The following is a 25,321-nucleotide window of genomic DNA, read 5'->3' as shown; positions in this document are numbered from 1 at the left end:
CACTGAGCTGCTGCCGAGGGCTGGGAAGGAAGGAGGGGGAGAGGGGGGGGGGAGGGGAGGGAGGGAAGGGCAGAAGGTGGAGCCTCCAGCGCTGTCCTTCATCCCCAACACTCAGGGCTCCTCCGCCAGGCCCCCCCACCCCAGCTCCAGGCGCGGCTGTCCCAGGCCGGTCTTGGGGCCTGGGCATAGTCAGGGAGGTGTAGGAGTGGGCGTGGTTAGGCCGGGAAAGCCAAAGGATGCAGGTGGGCAGGGTCGGACCTGTCACCTGCAGGAAAATTGGGCCCAACTGGGACCCCAGCCTCTGCCTCAGGTGGCGGGATGGGCAGGTGGCAAAGGATTGGGGCTGGATGAAGAGAACACAGGGGAAGGTTCTGTGGACATCTGAGGGCGCCCGGCCTGCGCTGCTGGTTTAAGACGCTTAGGGAGGGCCTACTGTGATCCGAGGGACGCTTCTTCTCAGCCTGCCTCACCTGCCTCCCAGCCTGACCCAGGCTACCCTTTGCCTCAGCTCATATGGGAGAGAAAGCACACGCGGGTCCGTACCTGGAGAGGCAGGGGTGGCTGGATACCTCCTGCCCAGGCCAGAGGCCCTAGCTCCAGCCCTGGGCCCTTCTCACCAGACACGCAGCGCTTGGAAGGGCTGGCCTGGCTCAAGGTAGAGGGAGGCAGGACTGAAGTTCCTAGGGGAGCTGGCCGTGGGGCTGGGCTGGGGGGTCCTCTTCAGCTAGGTCTGAAAGGCTTCTGGGACCCCAACTCCCTCCACGCTGGGTTCATGCTCTCTTGGTCTGCGGTGGGGAGATTCTCATTCAGGGCTGTCGTGAAGTCCCGCACTCCCCACCCTTTCAGGGTGTCTCCCTCCCTGCCCGCCTCCCTCTCCCACCTCTCTGCCCACTCCTGTCCTCGGCCGCCTCCCCAGTGGGGTCACCTCTCTCCCTTTTCTTTCCCGCCCATCACCCAAGGCTCCTTTTCCTCTCCCCTTTCCCAGGGGCCGGGTGTCGAGGCAGAGGTTCGGGTGGGCGTGGAGGGGCACGTGGAGCCTGGGCCCGCGCGGGCGACCACGTACACTCCTGAGCTCAGCGGCTGGGCAAGGCCTTAGGCCCAGCCCAAGGGAGTCTCGTCTGGACTGGGGCTGCTAAGGGGGTCTAGGCAAGGCCTCATGCTTGGGAAAGGCCAAGGGGGTGGAGGGGGGTGGGTAATGGGACACAATGAGGTAGTCACACGAGGCAAAGGCATGTTGGGGGTGGGGGGAGCGGACATTGGAACACACACACACACACATGCTCGCACACACAACCAGTCAGACAATTGGGCCAGTGTGTCTGGGGCCTCGGAGCCCAGTGAATTAGGAGTTTGATAAGGGTTTTCTCTTTCTCTCGCTTGCCGGCCTTGGACAATCTCCCCCCAGTTTTCCTCGACGCCACCCCCGGCGCTGCCAACCCTCCTCCCCCCGCCTCCCTTCTCTTCCCTGTGCCCAGACTCTTGTTCGGGGCCTTGAAACAGTGAGCTGTCTTTGTTCGAAATACAGGTGAACGGCAATCATGTGATTAACACACACACACATAAAAAGCTTTTTAACAGCGCCCGCCCGGCCTCAGAACCGCCCAGAGAGGAGCCGCCCTGGATGGACAGAGGGACGGAGGGACGCGCATCCAGCCGGTCGTGTCCAGCTGCCCGCAGCAGTCTCCGACACCCGCTGCTGTCCGCCCGCGGCCCGCCTGCCCGGCATCTCTCGATCCCGGTGGGTCCCCACTCGTCCTCCCATCCCGTGGTTCCTCCTCTTGGAGGGAAGGACTTCCCTGCTGCCCGTGGCGTCTGAGACCCCCCTGGGGTGGGAGGGGTGGCCGTAGAGGGAGAGGGCCCAGGGTAAGAAGCCTGGGCGTGGGGTCCCACAGCGCCCCTCTCCGGCTCCCCTCCTCCCTCACCCTCCTGGGCCCAGCTGTGCCAGGATGGGGTGGGTGCGGCGGTGGGCGCTCTGGGTCCACAGAGAAGCCATGCTGGACAGAGGGGACCTCTCTCTTCCCCTCCCTCTGTCTGTCTCTCTGTCTCCCCCTCTCTCCTGTTTCCTCATTGCTGTGCTTGGGCTTTCTGCTGGGAGGTTGCTGGATGAGACAGGTGGGCCTTCAGGGGTGTGGGGAGGGGCTGCCTGATGCCCAGAGGTGTGGGCAAAGGGGCGGGGGCAGGGGGGACCCCTGCTGTGACCCCCCCCCCACTGTAATCCCCTCCATCCCATTCCCAGGCCCTGGGGGCCCCAGCTTCCTCCAGCAGAGAGGGCAAAGGCCCCAGGCATCCCTGGAGTGCAGTGAGTTGGGGGGGGCAGGGGTGCCGGAGGAAGGTACTCTGGGCTCTACCCTTAGCAGGACAGCCACACCCCCATCCAGCCTGCCCCTTCTCACTGAGATGTGGTGGCCACGGACCCCATGGCCTGCCCTCTCTCCCCAGCAGAGAGGGGCCCGCCATGGGAGTGTGAGCGTAATGGTGGAGAGTCAGGCTTCCCTCCCTGGGTGGAGAGGCCTTTCAGGAGCTGCAGACTTTTCCTGGGACCTCCCCCCACCCCACCTGGGTTCTGTTGCTGCCAGTCCCAGCCTTACTGCTCAGATGGCCCTGACAGTGAATTATGGCCCTTGGCAGTCAGAGGTAAAGTCCACTGAGGACCCCGCCTGGCAGAACTGCTTCTGTCAGCAGTGACCCTTAACCCCTTAGCTCCCTGAGTCCTCTTCCTAGGACACTGGGCCCATTCCGTGGAAGGCTCCGCCCTTGGTTCCCTGCCCTGGGTCTCAGTCCCTTATCTGTCACCTGGGCAGGGACCCCCAGTGCCTCCCTGCCTGCCTCCTAGGACGCACTGAGCTGAGATGGGGGGGTCTGCTTTTCAGTGGAGCAGGGGCTGCGCCAGGGTGAGGGGTGGTGCTGGTCAAGTTGGGCCTCTGCTCCAGCCTCAGTTTCCCCAGCTGGGCATGAGACTCTTCCTGCCTGAGGACCAGATGAGGGGACACTGGGAAAGCACTTTAGCACCTCGAGGCGCCTGGTCTAGGCTGTCACTCCCTCATTCCCTGGGGCCTATGGCCCCTCTCAGTGCTTCAGACACTCACCTGTCCACCTGTCCAGCGCCCCGGGGGCCAGGGGGAGGGGATTGGCTTTCCTCCCTACCTGCTGGTTTGTGCAGAAGCGGGGCTTGGCCGAGGGCAGTACTTTTCAACATAAAGGTGTGCAGAACACTGGCTGGCATTCTTTGGGTCTGGGATGGGAGCTGTGGTTCTGCATTTCTCACCAGCTCCTAGGCAGGTGTCTGAGGATTGATTGTAATTCTTGCTGAACTTCAGAATCACGTACGAAAGTTTTTAAACAATACCGAAGCCTGGATCCCACCACAGACTGGCTGACTCTGCATCAGGGATGGGGGTCCAGATGTGCTTACTTTTTAGCTCTCTGGGCCCTGCTTTCCATCACTGGGGGCCTGGAGCCCGCAGGCTGTGACGAGCCCACGCAGAGCCCCGCATCTCTGGGGAGAGGGCAGGGGGCCAGGGCTCTGGAACCCAGAGCTGGAGGTCGGAATTGCAGTCACACTGGGGTGTCTGCGGAGTGGGGGGCTGTGGCAGGGGAGCGACTGCACAGTGGGGTGAGGGAGGGCTCAGGGGCACAGGTCAGGGGTCAAGGGTAGGGTAGTGACCGCTGCAGAAGCTTAGTCTGGGTGAGCACTTCCTCGAACATTTCCTAGGCCCCCGCCACCTCTGGACAGGCTGTGTGGTTCGTCGTTTGGAGGGCAGTGGAAGGAGCACTGGACTTGGAGTCAGGAAGTCCTGCCATTAGCATCCACGTGGCCTTGGGCAATTTGTGCTCTTAGCTTCTTGGGACTTGATTTTTGCATGTGTAAAATGCTGATAATATACATCACTGCACGCGGGAGTGGATGGGAGAATTCAGAAACCGCACAGACTCACATGCACGCACAAGTGCCTAGCTCAGCGTTTGGTTCGTAGTAGTAATTTACGTGCTGGGAGGTTGAAATGCTCACATCAGTTCAAGTGCACAAGCGTTTACTGAGTAGCCAGTGTGGACCCGCCTTCAGGAGTTTTACCGTCTGCCCCCCGAATCCCAGCATCAGACCGGGCTGGTGCATGATAAGCCCCTCAGCACTGGGCCTCCCCTCCCTGGGCCCCCTCCATAGCAGAGGCCCGCACTGCCAGAGCCTCCCGTGGGCTCTGAGTGCTTCTGTCCTCTCGGCAACCCAGCGAGTGGGTGCTGTTGTTATTCTCCTTCTAGGAAGGAAACTGAGGCACAAGAGGTTCAGCGACAGGCCGGAGCTCAGTGATAGGTGGGAATGCATCTGCGGCTGCAGTTTACCTCCGGAGCTGGACCTCTGACCATTCTGCCCCGTGCCACTAGACCCCAGGGGCCGCCATGGGCCAGTCCCCTCCTCTACCCCCCAATGGGCCTTTGCACTTTCCTCGTGCTCCCCATCACCGCTCAGCTCTGAGGCCCTCTCTTCCAGGGACGCACTCCTGGACGTGAGCTCGGCTGGAATTCTCTCCCTGTATTACTTGCTGGTGGAGTTGTTACTTGCACCCCCCTTCCTCTCACAGCGTGGTGTCTGGGCCAGTCTCTACCTCCTACTTGGAGCCCCCGAGAGGGTAGGGCCATGCCTTCCTTCTTGGTGTTGGCCCTCCCCAGGGCACAGCATGACCTCAGGGAGTCTTTCCTGAGTTGAGCTGCTGTCAGGGTTCCAGAGCGGAACAGATTGGCGAGGCTGGAGCAGGCAGGACTGGCTTCCTGGAGGTGGAGGGCCTGAGCGCTTGTGGAGGATGGAGGACCGCCGCGTTCCAGGGCTTGTCCCAACAAGGGCTCTCCCCCGTCCTTGTTTCTGGTCCAAGCCGAGGGTCCCACCCCAAGCCAGGAAGACAGCTCCAGGGACTGGAGTCTTCCTTCCCTGGCCCGCCCCACCCTCTCTGACCACAAGGAGGCTGGGCCAGTGCCTAGGGCAGCCTCAGGGCAGCTGGCCTCTGCCCTCTTCTCAGAAGCCCTCCCAGGAGGGCTTGTTCTTGTTCTCCAGACCCTGCTGCTAGAAACCCCTTCCGGGTGTCTGCCCCGAAGCTCTCACGCTGAGCTGAACTTTCGGGAATGTACTCTGTATGGGACACAGGAGCTCAGAGTTTGAGGGGAGAGGCCTACGTGGATACCCAGCGCCTTGGGCTATGTGGGCCACAGGGACCCCGAGGGCTGGGCTTGTGTCCCGGCTGGGCTGTTGAGGCCCTTTGTTGCCTCGGCTACCTCTAGCCTCCCGTGGCCTCAGTTTCCCATCCCCTGAAATGAGGGGCAGACTAGGTTATCTCTGAGGGTGTTTCCAGGTCGGATAGCCCATGAATTCTATTTCAAAACGAGGGTCCAACGCCTGAGCTTCCAAGCCGTGGTGTTGCCAGACATGGAGCGGTGTCTCTTGAAAAGGCAGTTTTGTGGGCAAATAAGTTACAGAAACCCTGCTTTCCACTTCCTCTTTCTAGAGACGCAGGGCCTGTCTAAAGCTCTAAGTTCTGCAGTTAAGAAATGGATCTTTGTTTAAATACTTATCCCCAACTCCTCCTCGGCCGTGAGCACTCTCCCCGGCCCCACTCTGTGGCCCAGCCTTGCTCTGGACACCTTGCCTGGTGGCTGGGCCTGGAGCCTCGTCCAGCTCCTGTGTCCCTCGCCTTTCCAGCAGGACCTGATCCCTGCAAGGCGGGTCTTTCCGGCCTTCCGACATATGCCCGGCACTTGGAAGGTGCCCAGCGGTGCCGATGAACGAAGGAGTCCTAAGGAGATGACTTTGCAGGTAGCAAGCTGTGCTGCTCTTGAGTCAGACAGCTCCGGGGTTGAATCCTGGCACCCCCACTTATTAGCTGTGTGTCCTCAGCAAAGGACGTGAGGTCTGAGTCTCCCTTTCCTTCTAGGTTGTGGGGAGGATGAATCCGGATGTAGTATGTAAGCGCTTAGGATCGTCCCTGGCACATTACGGGACTAGGTCAATGGCTGCTGTTGATCTCGGCATCTAGGGGTCGGCCCCCGGAGGGTGGCTGTCAGCTGACCTTGGGTTTGATAGTCGTCCTTGCTCCTTTCCCCGTCCACATGCTATCGCTGTCAGCGGACGTTCTCTGTCCGCCCCTCGCAGCCAGGAGCTGGCGGAACACGGGCAGGACCATCGTCCCATGGAACAAGAGCAGGAAGCGGGGCGACTAACTGGCCGAGGTCACATGACTGCTTAGTCTCAGAACTTGACCTCTGTGCCCTGACTTTTTGCCCCAGGTTTCCCGAGGACCCACTCCTAGGCAAGGCTCTGCTGTCTGTGGGGTCCTGAAGAGCGACGAACAGTTGGCTTATCTTCGAGGAGCTTGTCGATGAGTGGGGAAGTTGGGTCGTTCATTCATACATTCCCACGCGCTTATTAGGGCAGGGGCGCGGACAGGTGTGAGGGTGGCGAGAGCGGTGTGGGGAAGGCGGAGGAGAGACAGAAGGGCAGAGGAGGGCCGAGGGTGGCTTTTCTCAGAGGGGACCCTGGTTTTGACCAGGTTGGGGCTGCTACTGTCACAGCTGAGTGGGCTGTGTGTGGCTAACAAGGGCCTCTGAGCCTCCATTACCTGGGCAGCTTGGAGCGAGGGGCTTGTCCAGGTGGCCCGGTGTAGGGGTGCCTGGAAAAACCCCGGATCTGCCCACACCAGATACCCTGTCATTTCACCCCCATCCTCCGGGGCATGACCAGGGACCAGGGGGCTGTGGATGCTGAAGGGGGCCGGCCTGGGCGTGAAGGTAGTCATGGTCACCGGGCTTGGCGTTGTGAGCGCATCTCTGCTCTTGCAAAGTTTCCCCTCTGTCCCCTGAAAGTGAACACAGGGTGATCTGGTGGGATTTCAGTGTTTATATGAGCTTGAAGGGGCCGCTCCACAAGAAGGTTACCGTGTTCTGTGATGGTGTCACTTTATAAGGACAAGGGAGCCGAGTGACGAGCCTGAGATCCAGAGCCAGAGAGACCAGGGTTCAAATCCTGTCCTGCCCCCACTAATCTGTGGGATTGGGCTGCTTACTTATCTTCGTAACGAATTACTTCATCGGTAAGATGATGATAGCAACACTTGGCTCCTGAGAATGTCACAAAAATGAAAAAGCAGAGAGAAACAGTACGTGCCCAGCAGATTGCTGGAAACAAAAGGTAGACATGGCCGTTCGCTTCTCTCGTCTGTGTCCAGCATTTTCCAGGCAGGACGGCCCACGTATTGGATATGATAATATCTTGGCTATAATACACCCAGGAAAATCTCTTCCCTTTGCAGGGGGAGGAGGCGCACTTACCGTGATAAGACCAAGGGACTCGGGCACAACCCGGCGGGGGGGGTGCTCACGCGTCCGGGTGCTCCGGTCCAAGGAGAAGTGAAATGTACCCGTGAGGCTGCCAGACACAAGGATTTCACATGTCTCACCCTCCCCCCACACCAGGTGGCAGGTAGAGAAGTCAGAGAGTTTGAATGTCTCCCGTTTGGGGCTAGAACCCTAAGCGGAAATCTCAGCTTTGGCAGGTACAGTGGGAGGAACTGTTCCCAACGCTGCCAAAGTCCAGACTCTTGCTGTGTGACCTTGGGGCAGTCGGCTGCCCTCTCTGGGTTTGCTCAGCCATTCATCTATACGATGAGAGAGTTGACCTCTGATTTCAGGGGAGAGGGGGCTCCTTCAGATTTACTAGCAGGGGTTTCAGGGTTCTGTGGGAAAAGGCCCACACCTGGTTTTGTCTCCCCGACTCGGCTACTCAGGGCTGGACATGGGAGTACACAGCAGGTACACACAGGACAGTACTTGTCCAACCTCGATGACCAGAGAGAGAACCCACTAAGAATCTTGGGCTGCTTCTCCGCTCCCCAGGCCCGATCACATCATTAGTATCGGTCCCTCTGGGGCAAGACCCACGAGTTCATGCCACAGTCAGCTGCTTGCTCACTGGGTGAGCAAACGCACGGATGTAGCAGACACATGTGCCCATTATGGAAATAACACTTCACATCAGAGACATACTTGATACAACATAGTTCCTTCTCACGGCTCTCGGGATCAAAATCCCAAATCTTCAGCCTGGCCCTCACGTCCTGGCCCCACTCTCATCCCGAAACTCCAGCCACAGCGGCTGCCAAGCTCCACGAATGCCATCCTTCCACTGAACGCGCTTTCCGCGGTCACCTCGCCGGCCTCTCCTGTGGGCTCAGCCTTGAGGTCGGGTCTGCAGACACCGCCCGATTCTCTAGCATCGGTTACGCCCTGGGACCGCACTCTGACCTTCTGCTTTACAGCGCTCGCGTCGATTCACGACTTTATGTTTGTTGCGAGATGAGTTATTCGTTGTCCGTCTTCCCACAAGGATGTCAGCTCCGTGAATCCTTGGGGATCCGTGGAATGCCTGGCATGCCGGAGGTGCCCGATGAACGAATGAGTGAATGAATGAATGAAGGGGGGTGACCAGTGGAGGAAGGGGCGGGAGGCCTGGAGAGGTGAAGGGAGCAAGGAGGGAGGCTGAGTCTGAGGGCCAGAGGGAGGAGACGGGTCCGAGGTCTGTCACGTGACCGAGGCAGGTGCCTCGACCCCTAGTCCCGTATTCTCCCTTCTAATGCAGCCGGGGCCCCTGGAGCGACAGGCTGGGTTTAGTGAGACGCCAAGGCCCTGAGGACCTAGGGAAGGGGGATCTGAGCCAGCTCCCCAGCCAGCCCCACCCCTTCCCCCAGCAGGCAGGAAGGACGGGGCAGATCTGTCAGCTTCAGAAACACCGCCCCAGGGGACCCAGCCCTGAGTCCAAGGAGGCCAAGGGAAAGAGGGGGGGCACAGGAAGCACCCAGGTCTCCCCCTCCTCCCTCCTGCCCCACCCTCCGCCCCCATATCTGGCTAGAGCTCGCAGCCCCGGGCCTTGGCACTCGGGGGACGGGGGCGGGGAAGTGGGGGACAGAAATCCTCTTCCTTTCCCCCATTTGATTTCTGGGCCTCAGGAGGGTGACTGACCTGGCAGCCCCCGAAGAGCTGGGCCCTGGCCTCGAGGCTGGAGAGATGGCGGGAGAGGGAGGCGGCACTGCCCACTGAGGCCCTTCCTGTGTGCCACCCGGGGCGGGGACCTGGGAGGCCTCACTGTAAGACTTTGCAGGGAACCCTTGTGTGGCCGTCGGTGGCCCCCTCATTGGTTAGTCTGGTTCACCCCAGAGCCACACGTGGCTACAAGCTCGCTGGAGAGCTTGCTGTCGGTGCTGGTTCCCAGGTCCCATTCCAGTCATAGATTTAGGTGGGAATCTCTCTCATTTTTTAAACTTTTTTTTTCTTTTTTAAAGGTTTTATTCATTTATGTGACATAGAGAGAGAGCATAAGCAGGGAAAGAGGCAGAGGGAGAAGCAGGCTCCTGCTTAGCAGGGAGCCCATTGTGGGGCTCGATCCTAGGACCCTGGGATCATGACCTGAGCTGAAGGCAGACCCTGAACTGACTGAGCCACCCACGCGCCCCTGGGTGGGAATCTCTTTTAAAAGCTCCTCTGTGGGGCGCCTGGGTGGCTCAGTGGTTAAAGCCTCTGCTTTTGGCTCAGGTCATGGTCCAAGGGATCCCTGGGATCAAGTCCTGCATCGGGCTCTCTGCTCAGCAGGAGGCCTGCTTCTCTTCCTCTCTCTCTCTGCCTGCCTCTCTGCCTACTTGTGATCTCTGTCAAATAAATAAATAAAATCTTTAAAAAAAAAAAATAAATAAAAGCTCCTCTGTGTCTATGGTGCGGCTAATGCGGAAACTACTGGACTGGGTGGCCTCTCGGTTCCCCTCCCCAGCCTCCAGCGCCCACCTCTGGGGCAGACCATCCCTCCGGGCTTCCGCGGTGCCCTCCTCATTGCTGTGCGCTGAGCTCTGGGAGCTCCGGGTCCTCCTCCTGTATGCTGCTGGAGCGCCGTGTGTGCGCCCCGCGGCGCGGGGTGCCGGGAGGGGGCTGCGGGGACCTGCCTGGAGGCCCCCTTTCTCCTCCCTCCTCCGCCGCCTCATCTTCCTCCAGACCTTTGCCTTCGGTCTTCTTTTCCATGCCTGGCTCTGCCTCTTGGCCTACTTTCCGCCTGGTTTCCTACTCTCTGCCCATTGCTTCCTCTTCCCCTTCTTTCTGTCTGCAGCCTCCTCTCTCTGGGAGGCTTTGTAATTTTGACCCCACAGCTGGTTGCTTCCATGTCCCCGCGTCTGTCCTCTTCTGGCCCGCTCCGTCTCTGGCTGGCCGTCTCTGTCCCTGTTCTCCCCCTGTCTCCAGCCCGGCCTCTGCTTGCAAGGCCTCCATCTCTCTCGGTCTCTCTCCTCAAATTTCTCTGTCTTCGCCCTCCCCCTCCCCCCGCTCCTCCCCTGGCCATCCTTCACCTGCCCTGGCCCCGTCTACCTGGAAATCTGGGGAGGCTGCCAGGGGGTGGAGGGCCCCAGGAAGGTGAGAGAGACGGCAGAGGTGACAAGGTAGAGCAGCCAAGATGTGTGCACATGATTGCCGAGCAGCTCTCGGGGCTCAGCGCCCAGTGCCGCCTGTCCTGACCTTCCAGGTTCTCCCAGCCTGGCTCCGGTCCACATTTCAGCTTGCTGCTCCCTAGGCTGTCCTGCCTCCGTGCCACCTCCGCGCCACCTCCACGCGCTGGCTGCACTGCTGCTGCCTTGGGCCTGTGCCCCGCACCCCACCTCCCTCTGCCTCTTCCCGGCTTAACCGCCATGGCCTCTGGGGCCTTCTCCCTGAGCTCCCACAGCGCTGTGATGGCAAGAGGCAAGGTGGGAGGGTGGGTTCAAGTCTTTCTGGAATGGTCCTCACTGAGCTGCAGATGGAAGGATGTGTGCCTTGTCCTGGGGCAAGAGGCAAAGGTGGCTGATGCGGACTGTGGAGCAGGGGTTCATGTCCCCTTCAAGGACGAGCTCTCCGCCACCGAGGGAGCCAAGGTGATGGGCTCAGGGTGGCACAGCAGGCTTGCAGAGTTGGGTCGGTGGCAGGGAGACGGTGGAAAGTGGAAAAGGAAGGATGGAGAAGGAGAAAGTGTCTTGGTTTAGAAACTGGGTCCCCGGGCTGTGCCACCAACTTGCCCGGAGGGACGGAGGCCACACTGTCCCCCTCTCACATTCCCCATCTGAGCACAGAGGGCCCGGCCTAGATGGCCTCTGAAGCTCTTCTCACTCCCATTGTCTAAGTTGGAGGGGTGGGGACAGGCAAAGAAGAGATGGTGTCCTTTGACTCAACAGACCAGTTCCTCCTCTGTCTCCAGACTCCAAAGGCTACGCACCTCTTGTCTCTCGTCCGTGACCTACCTGGACAGGTGGCTGCTGCCTCCGGTCCTATTAACCCCCTCAGGACCGGGTATGGCTGAGAGCCCCAGCCTGCCAGGTGTCCCCTGAAGGACCTCCCTGGGGGTCTGAGGCATCAGACTGGCCCTGGCGAGTCTGTAGGCCCTGGGCCTCCCGCACGTAGTGGTGAGACCTTCTGGCCACCAGGGCCTGGCTGAGAGAGGCTTAGGCAAGGAGCCAGGCTCAGGGTCCCTGGGAAGTTTGGGTGGTCCTGCTGTCCTATCCTGGGGACTTTGTTCCAGAAGCTCTGGGCTGGAGGAGTCCCTGTTTTTCCCAGACTCCCTCTCTGCATCCCTCCTGCTGGCCCTGTGGCCCTGGGTCTGGGGACATGCAGACGAGCAGCCGGGAGAAGGGTTAAGTCAGGAACTCTTGGGATGGCTTTGGCCACGGCGATTCCTCCGGGAGAGGAGAACAAGAGGCCCATTCTGTGTGTGGGAATTAATAGCAAAGAGTCATCTGGGGTGTCATTCAAGCCCTGATCAGCTCCCAGAGGAATGCAGGAGAGAGAGAGAGAGAGAGAGAGTTGCTGGTGGGGGTGGCGCGGGGAGAGGCCCGAGGCAGAGATGTCAAAGGAAGGGCATCAGGGTCTGGCTGGTAATGGGAGCCCGCCCTGGCAGGTGGGCCCACAGCCCTAAGATTGGAGGTATGCTTTTCATCACAGATGGACCCCCGTTCCCACTTGGGATGGGGACCCCCTCCTGTCATGCCTTCACCAAGGGTCTCCTTCCGTCTTCCCTCTTTTCCCAGGATGGCGACACCCTCCAGTCCCTTGTGATTGTCTCCCCTGAGGCCTGGAGCCCAGCCCAGGCTATGGGCCTGTCTGGGCGGGCCCACGGGCCTGCTCTTCTGGGAGCCCCGAGCCTGTCCCCATCTTTGCCTAGGGGTCCTTGCCGGTCCCCTAGAGAACAGTCCTGAGGCTGGCACCAGAGAGTGCCGGCTCGGGCTCCTGAGTTGGACCCTCTGTCCCCGGGTCTGTGGCTTGGCTCCAGGTCCAGCTCCGACACATTCCTGCCAGGGGACCACAGACACCTTCAGCTCCCGGCACGTGGGAGGCACTGGAGCACTCGGGCCCCCACTGGGGCACGGCCCCCATGGGGGTCAACCTCAGCCAAAGGCCCTGCTGGGGAGCTCTGCAGGCCTCTGGGGACATCCTGGATGTCACAGGCTGAGGAAGGGCCTTGGCGAAGCTCTCGGTCAAATTCCTGGTTTTTGCAGACGTGCTGGCTGAGGCCCCTGGCAGGCGCCCACCTGCCCCTGGCTCGTTTGCCTCTCAGCCCTGTGCCCCGGCTCTGGCCCAGCCAGCACCCCCGCCCCGGCCACTGAGCGGTAAGGCGCCTCCACCGTGGGGGGCAGACAGATCGGGGATGACGGGGTGGGTGGAAGGATGAGGGCTTCCAGGCTGACAGAGCTGGGTGACCTAGGGCCAAGTGAGAGCCGGGGAGCGGGGGATTCTCTCTGTAAAATGAGAGGAGCTGCTTGGTGGGGGAATGTGGGGCGGGGGCAGGGAAGGTCTGACGCGAACCCCGGAGGGTGCTGTTATTTTGATTGTGTTGCTCATTTTTACCAGAGGTCTGGGCGCTCGAGGCGGACCGTACGGTACGTACCACTTGGCAGTCTGAATCCGTGCCCAGCAGCCTGTGCCCGCTCCGGTGGCTTTCAGGAATCTCATGCCTGGTTTTGGTGGGGGTGAGCTCCCCGGCCCCCCATCCCCTTTGGTGCCAACAGTGTTTCCACACGGTCTGACTCCTCCTGCCGGTCCTGGTGGCAGGTGGCATGTTTCTCCCTGACACAGCAGTTCCGGGGACCACCATGTACCACCTGTCGGGGTTCTGGAAATCTCGGGGCCTTAGTGCCCTCCTGTGTCCCAGGGCCAGCCTTCCTCCCCATTGTGGACTCTGGGCATGTTGAAGCCCGAAGGGATCTCAGAGGTTGTCCAGCTGAGGCCCCTCAGAGCCCAGATGGGGAGGTGAGTTTTAGGAAGGAGAGGGGACTTTCTGAGGTACCAAGGGACACCGGGGTCCCAGCCTGAACTCTGCCTCGAGGAGCCAAGTGGCCCTGGAGGACTGCTTACCTGTAGGCAAGATGGGGACAGGATGGACTGAAGGAAAGTCGGTGCAGGCTTCTGCCAACCGAAAAACGCTCTGCATTTAGGGCGTTTGAAGAGGGTCCATTTGGGACCCCTTGTGAATGTGCCAATCCTCTGGAGAGGCTCTGGGGAGAGGGAGGCCGGGGAGGCCAGGCCTGTCTCTGTGCCATGTGGTGGGGGAGGGTGGCTGGTGCCTCCGGGGCATGGCTACCCCACCCAGGGGAGCAGACTCAACACGGCTGAGACATGGGACAACCCAGGGGTTCCCTGCCTGGCTTGAGAGGCGGCAGGTGCATGAAAGCGACATTCTCCAACATCCTCGAGGTAGAGGATGGGCTGGCTCGGGCCTGCTGTCTCTCTGCTCTGGGCTCGGTCCCTGGCCTGCAGGACCTGGTAGCCAGGTGACCTCGGCGTTCTTCATTTTAGCTCTGGTTCCCTGCACGGGGCTTGGCACGCGGTGGGTCGGTGGGATTGAATGGAGCGATGGTGTTGAGACAGCCCACTGCTGGCAAGACGGCGCGTTTGGGCGCAGGTGAGGGCCGCGTCTTGCCTGGACGCAGAGGAACGGACGAGGAGCAGACGGGGAGGGATGGCTGGCGGTGGGACCCGTGGGTGGCAGGAGAAGGATGTTGAGGGGACCTGGGGGACTGGGAATGGGACAGTCCTTCGTTCTCTTCCTCACTCTGCAACCTCTTACTTGCAAGCTCGTTCCCTACTCTGAACCCCAGTGTCATTCTCTGTGAACCGGTGATAACTGGATCTACTTCGTGAAGTTGCCAGGAGGCTCAGGAGAGGTAACGTGTGGGCTCCTGGCCGCGCACATGTGATGTGAGCAGAGATGTTTGGATAAACTGTAGAAGTATTTTATAGAGGGGCCCTGGGGTGGCTCAGTTGGTTAAGTGTCTGCCTTGGGCTCAGGTCAGGATCCCGGGGTCCTGGGATCGAGCCCTACATCAGGCTCTCTGCTCAGAGGGGAGCCTGCTTCCTCCTCTCCCTCTGCCCCTCCCCCTGCTCATGTGCTCACTCTCTTTCTCAAATAAATAAATAAATAAAATCTTTTAAAAAAGAAATAGAGAGACACAGTTGACAGATACAGGAATAAATACGAGTTGCTTTTTATTAGATTCATAGAGAAGAAAAATTCTGTGGGCACTGCCTGAACACTGCACTGTGCTACCCGGCTGTTGGCCACCAGGGGCACAGAGAGGAGGCAAACTCTGATTCTTGAGGTCACCTGGTCCCTCAGAGGAGACAGGTCGATAAACGCCTGATTTGTTACACCCAGCAGTGGTCAGCTCTGGGTGCAGTCTTCTTCTTCTTCTCTTTTTTTTAACATTTTATTTATTTATTTGACACAGAGAGAGATCACAAGTAGGCAGAGAGGCAGGCAGAGAGAGGGGGAGGCAGGCTTCCTGCCGAGTAGAGAACCCGATGTGGGGCTCGATCCCAGGACCCCAACACCATGACCTGAGCTGAAGGCAGAGGTCTAACCCTCTGAGCCACCCAGGCGCCCCTGGGTGCAGTCTTCTTAACCTTTGGCAGGGGGAGCTTAGGGCTCAGGGCCTAGAGGCTTTTCATCACCCCACAAAGATGTTTGAGAATGAAACACAAAAGCACTAGCTGCGAAAAGAATTTTTTTAAGATTTCATTTATTTATTTATTTTAGAGAGAGAGCAAGATGGCAAGTGTGGGGAGGGGCAGAGGGAAAAGGAAAGAGAGAGAATCTCAAGCAGACTCCTTGCTGAGCATGGAACCCCATGTGGGGCTTAATCTCATGACCCTGAGATCATGACTTGAGCCAAAATCAAGAGTTGGGCATTTAACTGACTGAGCCACCCAGGCACCCAAATATGGATACCTTTTTTTTTTTTTTTTCAATTTATTTGATAGAGATCTCAAGTAGACGGAGAGGCAGGCAGAGAGAGAGAGAGGAGGAAGCAGGCTTCTCCCCGAGCAGAGAGCCCCATGCGGGCCTCCATCCCAGGACCCTGGGACCATGACCCGAGCCGAAGGCAGAGGCTTTAACCCACTGAGCCACCCCGGTGCCCCAATATGGGTACTTTTTAATATGCTTGATAGGGTGTGGGGTCAGTATGGTACTTACAAGGATCTTAGGAAACGATCCTGAGCACCAGGGTCTGAGGGTGCTCGGCAAAGGGAACTGCACTGGGGCAATCAAAGAGGGCTTCGTAGTGGAGGAGATATTTGGGACAAACCTTAGAGGAAAGGGTCTGAACAGAAGGAAAAGTGGCCTCATGGTAATTGAGGAAGAAGCAGATATCCGAACAAAGTTCGGGGGAAAGCAAGCATCTGGAGAATTCGAAAGAAGTGCCAGATACGTGGAATGCAAGCTATTTTGGACTTAGGGTATGGAGAACAGGGGAGGGATCAGAGTGACACTAGAGAGGTTGGCAGGGGACTTTATCCTAAGGACAATGAGGAGCCATGGAGAAACTTTAAGAAGGAGGAAGTGCGGCAACATGGTCAAACTTTCTGGCAGATGTATGCGGGGCTTGGAGGGAGGGAGGTGCTGGAAGAGACTGGAGGTGGGGAGGCCGGTTAGGAAAGATAGTAATCTCAGTAAAAGATGGTGGGACCTGGGCTGGGACAAGGTCAGAGGGGAGAGAGGAAGAGGAGAGGCTTGAGAATCCGTCTGGCAGTGGCTGCATTGAAAGACCTGGAGGAAGGTGGGAATACCAACACAGCGCAGGTCCCTGGGTGCTCAGTGTGGGCTCTGCACGTTCTGTGATGTGTCTTCTGGATGATGTGTCTTCTAGATGAATCTTCATCACCTTCCTCGTGCAGGGAGAGACAGGAGGCAGGCTTTGCTATCTGCAAGTCTGTGTCAGTGAAGCCTGGGTCATGTGAACTTTCAACGAATCAGTCCTCTGTGCTCTGCATTGAGAAAACAATGTTGGAAAATGATGTACATTCATTGTAGACAAATTAAAAACATAGAGAAACAAAAACAAGTAAAAACTCCTAATATCATTGTCCAGAGAGTGGTAACAGTTTGGTGAAATGTTCCAGAATTCTATCCGTAAGCATGCGCATCTGAATGTGTTTGTCAGAGCCCTTAAATGTGTAGCTGATGAACTTGTCTCTAGGTGGAGAGCAGGGTAGATGTTTGGGGTGAGTCCGAGTACATATCTGAGCATTGGGTTTACAGCAGCTTCACGATTCTAGATTCTTCTGCTCATTTGATCTGAGAGAAGAGGGTTCAGTTCTCCTGTCCCCCATGGGCTTCAGTTCTGCCGAAATCACCTATGTTTTCTGCTTTATGGTTGTTGATGCTATTATTTGGTGCATATGTATTTATATTTTAAAATCTCTTTATAATGTTTCCCTTTATAAAGTCCACATCCTCATCATTTTTAATGCTTTTGGCCTAAATATAATCTTGTCCTATTACAGGGTTGCAAGCGCTGACTCTCTGCGCTTGCCTGATGTGACTTTACCATCAGCAGAGAGATATATTTCATGCAGCTATTTAAACATTTGAACTCCAGAGGCCAGCAGAACTGAGTTAGAATCCTGACCCTGACATTCTCTGGGTGTGTGGCTTTGAGCAAGTCCCAAATCTCCATTGTTGAAGAAAGAGGCTAATAAACCACTCTACAGAGATGTTGATGATTAAGAGTCTTGCATTAAAAATTAAAGACAGAAGCGCCTGGATGGCTCAGTGGGTTAAGTCTCTGCCTTCGGCTCAGGTCATGATCCCAAGGTCCTAGGATGGAGCCCTAGATCAGGCTCTCTGCTCAGTGGGGAGCCTTCTTCCCTCCGGATCTCTGCCTACCTCTCTGCCTAATTGTGATCTCTCTGTCAAATAAATAAACAAAATCTTAAAAAAAAGATGAAAGATTGCTATGAGTGGGCACCCACGACTGCAGGGGAGGATGAAGAAGTCTGCACATTCACTTAAAGGGTCTATGGAGGGAGAGCGCGTTCGTGTGCAGAACTGGTAACAGTGCCGGGTGGGGCACCCGGTTCTTTCTCTGTGGCTGGGAGAGGGGCCGCTGGAGCGTGGAGGATGGAGGCCCACGGGTCTTCCTGGAGAGCTTCTGAGGGAGGAGAAGCTGGGACTGAGAGCATGGGGAGGACAGAGCTGGCCGAAGAGGAGCTGGGGCCTGTGTGTTCCCAGAAGGAGAGTCCTGATGCACACAGTGAATGCAGACCAGCGGTCCGTGGGGATCCCAGGTTTCCGGGAGGGCATACGAAGTGATGGGGCAGGGGTGTGTGTGAAACTCTAGCTTATGGAGGGAATGTTAGGTTCAAGAGCTCGGGTCCTAAAGGGGAACCACAAAGGATTTCAGTTCATAAGGGACACACGTCAGTTCCAAATCTCACCCTGGGTGGTGTTGGGGGGCCAAGACCGAAGGCGGGAGAGTGGGATTCTGGTCTGGGGTGCCACAGAGGAAGGGCCCCACCAACGAGACATTACGATGGAAGGAAGTTCATGACCAACTGGTCCGCGAGGGCGGCAGGGTGAGGGGTTGCCAGGCACAGTGGGGATGGACGGGAGCTACCGTCACTGAAATGAGGAAATTCAGAGCAGCACTCCTGCAAGTGAGGTCCATGGACGGGAGCCTTCCCTGAAGGGGTAAGTGCAGACTTGAGACACTCCTGTAACAGCCTGACCTAGCTTGCTGCAGTTTCCAAGGGAGGGATCGACATTTAGTTATTTATTTGTATTGTAATTTACAAAAGTACTGGTCCACAAAGGATTGGATTTAAAAAAAAAATTGTTTGTCCTCCTGTCCAGTGAGCGGAAGCACTGACCTAGATGGACAGCTGGTGTCCAGGGAGGGTAGCGAGCCGTCAGAGGAGCCAGTCGGCGGGCCTGGGGGAGGCTCCGCGCACACCCGAGGAACCTTGGGATTATTCGCAGTGTGCGAGGTCCAGGGTGATCAGCGGTAGCAGACCGCAGCTGGCTATCCCACAGTGAGGGATGCCAGTCCCACAATGACTGTTTATAGAGCACAGGACAGGTGCCATAGCATTTAAATACAGAGCAGAGGGAGCCTGATCTGTCCTTGTCCACTTGGAGTTGACACCCTCTTACTCCAGGCCCACCTTAGTGGGTTCAGCCCAGCTTTTAACTCAGCGGAGAGGACAGTGGGCTGCCTTGGGATCCCTGTTGGAGCTCCCGGGGTGCACCCTGCGCCTGGCTTCCCGGTGTTCTGGGAAGCTGCAGGCTCACAAAATCTGAAAGGAACCGGGTCTTACTGGTTATAAGGGCTCCATTTCTCAGTGAATAAAAAATCCAAGAGGTCCAAAGAGGGCAAACTGCATAGAAACTTGACCCTGATTCCTGACTTGAGGTCCTGCCGGCAGTGCCGGGCACCCTGGGAGCCTGCGGGGGCAGAGGGGCGGGCAGGATGGGTGCCCACCTGTAGGGAGGTATGTTAGGGACCCCTGGGCTGACTTGGGAGGATGAACCAGAAACAGGAAGGCCTCGGCTCAGAGGAGGGGCCGAGGGGTACAGGAGCCGTGGGAGGCTGTGGGTCTGGGGGCTCAGGAAGTAAGTGGAAGCTGGAGAATCTGCTGGCCAACAGAGGCCGGAGGCTGGGCTCAAACCAAGGAGCAGCTTCCATGGCTCCAAGACCTGCGTCCACATTTACAAGATGAAGGTGGGAGCCATGCTCTCAGGTTGTCCTTCCCAAGGAGGTGGGCCGAGGCGCTCTGCCCTGATTGTGCCTGGTGTGGGCCCCACGGGGAAGCACCCCTGCCACCCCGTGTTGGGAAGTCATGGATCGTGAATGAATGAATGCCTGAGGGAGAAAACAACTAGCTGTAGCCACAGCTGGTTTCTGTCCTGAGGACCCTGGGAATCATGGCACCATTAGGGCTGTCCTGGGACCTGTCACAGGACTCGAGCTCTACACAGCAGGAGTGTGGTCTGTGTATTGTCAGACAGGTGGGGAGGGGCAGAGGGAGAGGGAGAGGCAGATTTCCTGCTGAGCAGAGAGGACCAACACAGGGCTTGATCCCAGGACTCTGGGATCATGACCTGGGCTGAAACCAAGAGTCTGGCACTCCCCTGACAGGGCCACCCAGGCGCCCCCTGCCCTGCCCCCTTTTGAAAGAAGCCATTTGAGTTTTGTGTACCCTTCTCTTCCTCACATGCCTTTTGGACCAAGGCAGCGAGAACACCTAGAGGAAACCAGGAAGGGTTGTTGTTCCTGTGGCTGTTATAAGATCGGGATTGGGGACCTGCTGGGAGGAATCTGGTTGGAGATGCCAGGTGTGACCAGAAGCTGTGATCAGGGGACCTAAGCACTGGGGAGATGGTGGAGCATTCTGGCTAAGAGCACAGGTTCTGGAATAACCCTGGGCATGCTTAAAAAAACAAAACAAAACTCTGCATGCCTCAATTTTCCCATCTGTAAAGTGGGCAGAATTACAGCACCACTTCCGGGGACTATACTATGATCTATGAAAAGCAGTCACAACAATGCCGGTACGCATCGAACATTCCTTTATTTCTTTTCTTTTAAAGATTTTATTTTTATTTTTTTTATTTGACAGAGAGAGACAGCAAGAGCAGGAACACAAGCAGGGGGAGTGAGAAAGGGAGAAGCAAGCTTCCCGCCAAGCAGGGAGCCGGATGCTCCCTGAAGAAGCTTAAGGACTGAGCCACCCAGGCGCCCCTTAAATATTCCTTTAACAACATTTATGGACACCTACCTGGGGCTCCCAGACTACAACACTGAATTATAACAAAAGTACAAATTCCAACTGAGGGAAACAAACAAAACCCAAAGGAAGTTGATTTTATTCGGTGTGGTATGGGAGGGGGGAACCCAGGCCCTAAGGCGGGAGCAGTGAGCAAGGGAGATCAGGGAGGAGAAGCTACTGAATTCCAGCCCAGGTGGTGTGGATGGTGGCCCCAGGTGGCCCCAGTGTGACGGCCAGGAGTACCTGGTTGCGTTGCTGACATACAATAAATTTAAGATGTGCATTTTATTTTATTTTTTAAAATTTAAATTAATTTAATTTATTTTAAAAAATAAATCAAAAATTTTAAAATAATTTAATAACTATTTAAATAATAACAATAAAACAATGAATTGTTTATTGTTATATATAATTAATAAATATATTAATATATAATTATATATTATATAATTGATAATAAAATGATTTAATTAAAAAATTTATTAAAATATAATGTTTTATTTGCCCCAGGGGTACAGGTCTGTGAATCATCAGGCTTACACATTTCACAGCACTCACCATAGCACATGCCCTCCCCACTGTCCATGACCCAGCCACCCTCTCCCTACCCCCCTCCCCCCACCCCCAGCAACCCTCAGTTTGTTTCCTGAGATTAAGAGTCTCTTATGGTTTGTCTTCCTCCCCAATCCCATTTTGTTTCATTTTTTCCTTCCCTAACCCCCAAGCCCCCCACTGTACCTCTCAAATTCCTTATATCAGGGAGATCATATGATAATTGTCTTTCTCTGATTAACTCATTTACCTCAGCATAATACCCTCTAGTTCCATCCACGTTGTTGCAAATGGCCAAGATTTCATTTCTTTGGATGGCTGCATAGTATTCCATTGTATATATATACCATGCCTTCTTCATCCATTCATAAGATGTGCATTTTGTTTTATTTTTTTAAAAAGATTTTATTTATCTATTTGACAGAGAGAGAGAGTGAGCACAAGTAGGCAGAGAGGCAGGCAGAGAGAGAGGAGGAAGCAGGCTCCCTGCTGAGCAGAGAGCCGATGCGGGACTCCATCCCAGGACCCTGCGATCATGACCTGAGTCGAAGGCAGAGGCTTAACCCACTGAGCCACCCAGGCACCCAAGATGTGCATTTTAAAATTGACATTTTAAATCTTCAAATTAAGATGCGGATTTAAGATGTGCATTTTGTTGAGGGTTGACCCATCTGTAACCACTGCCACAATGGAGAGAACGAACACCTCCATCGCCCCCCAAACTTCCCTCCTGCCCCTTGGTCATCCCTCCTCGAGCCCCACCCCTTTCCCCGGGCAACCACTGACCTGCTCTGCGTCACCGCGGATTAATTCACATTTTCTGGAATTGCAGCTAGATGGAATCGTACGGTAGGCAGTGCTTTCTGATTTGTCTTCTTTCGTTCAGAAGACTTGCTCTGAGACTGATTCCTGTCATTGGGCATATTAGTAGCTTATCCTTTTTACTACCAGAGAATATTCTATCGTATGAATAGCCCACAATTTGTTTATCCATTTGCCTGCTACTGGACGTTGGGGTTGTTTCCAGATTTGGACTGTTGCAAAAAAGCTGCTGTGAACATTCGTGTCCAAGGCATTGTGTGGACATGTGTTCTCATTTCTGCAGGTCAGTGTTTAGGTGTGCAATGGCTGGGCTGAACACAGGTGTGTATTTCACTTTTTAAGAACCCATCTCCCTCTTCTTGGACCATTTTTCATTCTCACCAGCGGCACACAAGAGCCTGCTTCCTCCACGGGCTGGACAACACTTGGTAGGGTCAGTCTTTGTGATGATAACCATCAGACAGATGAATAGGGGTTTGAATTTGCACTTCCCCAATGACCAGTCATCCCGAGCATTCCGCCACGGGCTCCTTTGCCATCTGCATATCTTCTTTGGTGAAGTGTCTCTTCAAATTCTTTGCCCATTTAAAAAACTAGATTGTGTTCTTATTGAGTATTGAGAATTTTTCATGTATCCTGATTACAGTCCTTTTATTAAATAGACCCTTGGCAAATATTTTCTCCTAGTCTTTGGCTCGTCTTTTCATTCTCTTGCTTGTGTCTTTTGAAGAGCAAATTTAAAAAATTCTGATGAAGTCTGATTTATTAATTTGTTCTTTTTAAAAAAAAGATTTTATTTATTTGACAGAGATCACAAGTAGGCAGAGAGGCAGGCAGAGAGAGAGGAAGGGAAGCAGGCTCCCCACTGAGCAGAGAGCCTGACGTGGGGCTCAATCCCAGGACCCTGAGATCATGATTTGAGCCGAAGGCAGAGGCTTAACCCACTGAGCCACGCAGGCGCCCCTTAATTTGTTATTCTATGGGTTGTGCATTTTATGTTGTATCTAGGGAATCCCTCCTTAACTAGGGCTCCCATGATGTTCTCTTCTAGTTTCTTCTAGAGGGTTGTTTGTTTGTTTTAAGATTTATATATTTATGGCATCTGGGTGGCTCAGTAGTTTAAGGATTCCCTTTCAGCTCAGGTCATGATCCCACATCCGGGGATGGAGTACGAGGTCGGGATCTCGGCTCAGTGAGGAATCTGTTTCTCTCTCTCCCTCTGCCCCTGCCCCTGCTCACGATCTTGCTCTCTCGTGTGCGTGCTCTCTCAAATAAATAAATAAAATCTTTTTAAAAAGATTTATGTGTTAATTTGAGAAAGAGAGGGAGAGGAAGAGAGAGAGGATGAGTGAGTCGGTGGGCAGGGGCAGAGGGACGGTCACAAGCGGACTCTGGCTCAGCGCAGAGCCCGATGGGCTCTCTACATTTTTTTTTTTTAATTTTATTTATTTAGGGATGCCTGGGTGGCTCAGTTGGTTAAGCAGCTGCCTTCAGCTCAGGTCATGATCCCAGCGTCCTGGGATCGAGTCCCACATCGGGCTCCTTGCTCGGCAGGGAGCCTGCTTCTCCCTCTGACTCTGCCTGCCACTCTGTCTGCCTGTGCTCGCTCTCGCTCGCACTCTCTGACAAATAAATAAATAAAATCTTTAAAAAAAAAGAATTAAAAAAAGATTTTATTTATTTATTTGTGTGTGAAAGAGAGATCACAAGCAAGAGTTGAGGAGGGGGAGAGAGAGAAGCAGACTCCCTCCTGAGCAGGGAGCCGGGTTTAGGGCTCGATCCCAGGACCCTGTGGTCATGACCTGAGCAGAAAGCAGATGCTTAACTGACTGAGCCACCCAGGAGCCCCCCTACTTCTCCATTGATCTGTATGTCTGTCTTTATGCTAATGCCACGCTGTCTTCATTATTATAGCCATATCATAAGTCTTGAGATTAGGTAGTATAATTCTTCTGACTTTATTCCTTTTCAAAATCGCTTTGAGTATTCTAGATCCTTTGCATTTACCTGTAAGTTTTATTTTTTAATTAAAAAAAGATTTTTTTATTTATTTAAGAGAGAGAAAGCGCATGTGACTGGGAGTGGGGACGGACAGAGGGAGAGAGAGAATCTCCAGGAGACTTTGGACTTAGCACAGAGCTCAACAGGGGCCTTGATCCCAGGACCCTGAGATCATGACCTAAGCCAAAATCAAGAGTTGGATACTTAACCAACTGAGCTACTGGAGTGCTCCAAATTTTACTTATTTTTATTTTTAAATTTGTCATCAAAGTATAGTTGACATAAAGTGTTCTATTAGTCTCAGGTGTCCAACATAGCGATGTGATAATTCGATACATTACTCGATGTTCACCATTCATGCAAATTTTAAAATCAGCTTGTCAGTGTCTCCCAAATAGCCTTCTGGAATTCTTATTAGGCCAGGATTCGATCTATAGAACAATTTGGGGGAGAACTAATATCCTAACAATATTGGCTTTCAGTCAATGAATGGGTTTCATCTCTACACTGATGTCTTCCTTAATCGCTCTCAACAGTGTTTTATGGGTTTCATCTTTTGTCCAATTTTCCCCTAAGTATTTATGTTTTTATGCTATATTAAGTGATAGGGCTTTTTTTTTTTTTTTTTTTTTTACTTTTTAGTTGGACATAATTTTAGACTGACAGAAGGGTTGTGAGGACAGTACAAAGAGTCCCTGTATACCCTTCACCCAGCTTCCTCTAATGTTCTTTTTTTGTCCCAGGATCCAAGCCAGGCTCCCAAATTGCCCTCATTTGTCATCCTTAGACTCCTCCCCTCTGTGACAGCTCCTAGTCATCTTCCCTTATGTTTCATGACCTTGACATTTTTGAACAGTGTGGGTCAGGCATTTTATAGAATGTCCCTCAGTTTGAGTTTTTCTGGTGTTTTCTCATCACTAGACGGCAGGTCTGGATTTGGGGGAGGAGCACCACAGAGAGGATGTGCCCTTCTCACCGCATCGTATTAGGGACATGTGATATTGATATCCCTTCACACTGGCGTCAACCTTGACTACTTACTTGGCTCGGGTGCTGTTGGCCAGAGTCCCCCACTGTAAAGATTCCCTTTTCATTCCCTGTTGGAAATGAGTCAGCGCACAATCAAGGAACGTTCGAGGGAGTGAAGGTCTGGGGCGCCTGGGTGGCTCAGTGGGTTAAAGCCTCTGCCTTCAGCTCAGGTCACGATCCCAGGGTCCTGGGATCAAGCCCTGCATCAGGCTCTCTGCTCCGCAGGGAGCCTGCCTCCCCCCACCCCCGCCTGCTTCTCTGCCTGCTTGTGATCTGTCAAATAAATAAATAAAATCTTAATGAAAAAAAAAAAGGGGGGGGGTGAAGGTCTACCTCCAGCCCCACGGGGTCCATTCTAGTCTTCCCCCATTGCTTCTTTGTGATTTCTTTCTCTGACAATGAGAAACCCGGCTCTCATTATCTACAGTGTATTTACCTATTTGTTCACATTTAGTATAGATGTAAAATGGCCTCAGAGTTGCTAAGCCACGCCTTGTGGGAAACACATAGGCCAAAATACAGCATTTGTACGTGGTCTATGCCTCTAGCTTTACAGCAGCTAGTAAAAACACCACTGTGCAAAGTTACTTAGGTGGGTCCTTTCTTCTCCCCCTCCCCAGCATCCTTATGTCGTGCATTTGTAATCCAAATTTATCCTTAAGTGTTTCAGATTTTGTGGTTTTGTTTTAAATGAGATGGAACAATTTTAAATTTCTGATTGTTTTGGCGAGTATACAGAAAGAGAATTAATTTTTTGTATTTATTCATTTTTTTAAAAAGATTTATTTATTTATTTGACAGGCAGATCACAAGTAGGCAGAGAGGCAGGCAG

At 54.7% G+C, this 25,321-nt stretch overlaps 1 long non-coding RNA gene across 2 annotated transcripts in view; it reads left to right on the top strand.

Annotated features, from left to right (window-relative positions):
• The first annotated feature begins 25 nt into the window (after positions 1–25).
• LOC123393086 overlaps positions 26–25,321 on the top strand; it is a 46,525-nt gene continuing 21,229 nt past the window's right edge. For both annotated transcript variants that reach the window (XR_006607814.1, XR_006607813.1), the window contains exon 1: positions 26–1,738. This is a non-coding gene — a long non-coding RNA (uncharacterized LOC123393086). The remainder of the gene's footprint in view (positions 1,739–25,321) is intronic.

This window comes from Mustela putorius, unplaced genomic scaffold (assembly GCF_011764305.1).
Source record: "Mustela putorius furo isolate JIRA1106 unplaced genomic scaffold, ASM1176430v1.1 tig00000738_pilon_pilon_pilon, whole genome shotgun sequence".
In the NCBI taxonomy this organism is placed as follows: Eukaryota; Metazoa; Chordata; class Mammalia; order Carnivora; family Mustelidae; genus Mustela; species Mustela putorius.
This window is presented reverse-complemented; position numbering and strand designations above follow the sequence as displayed.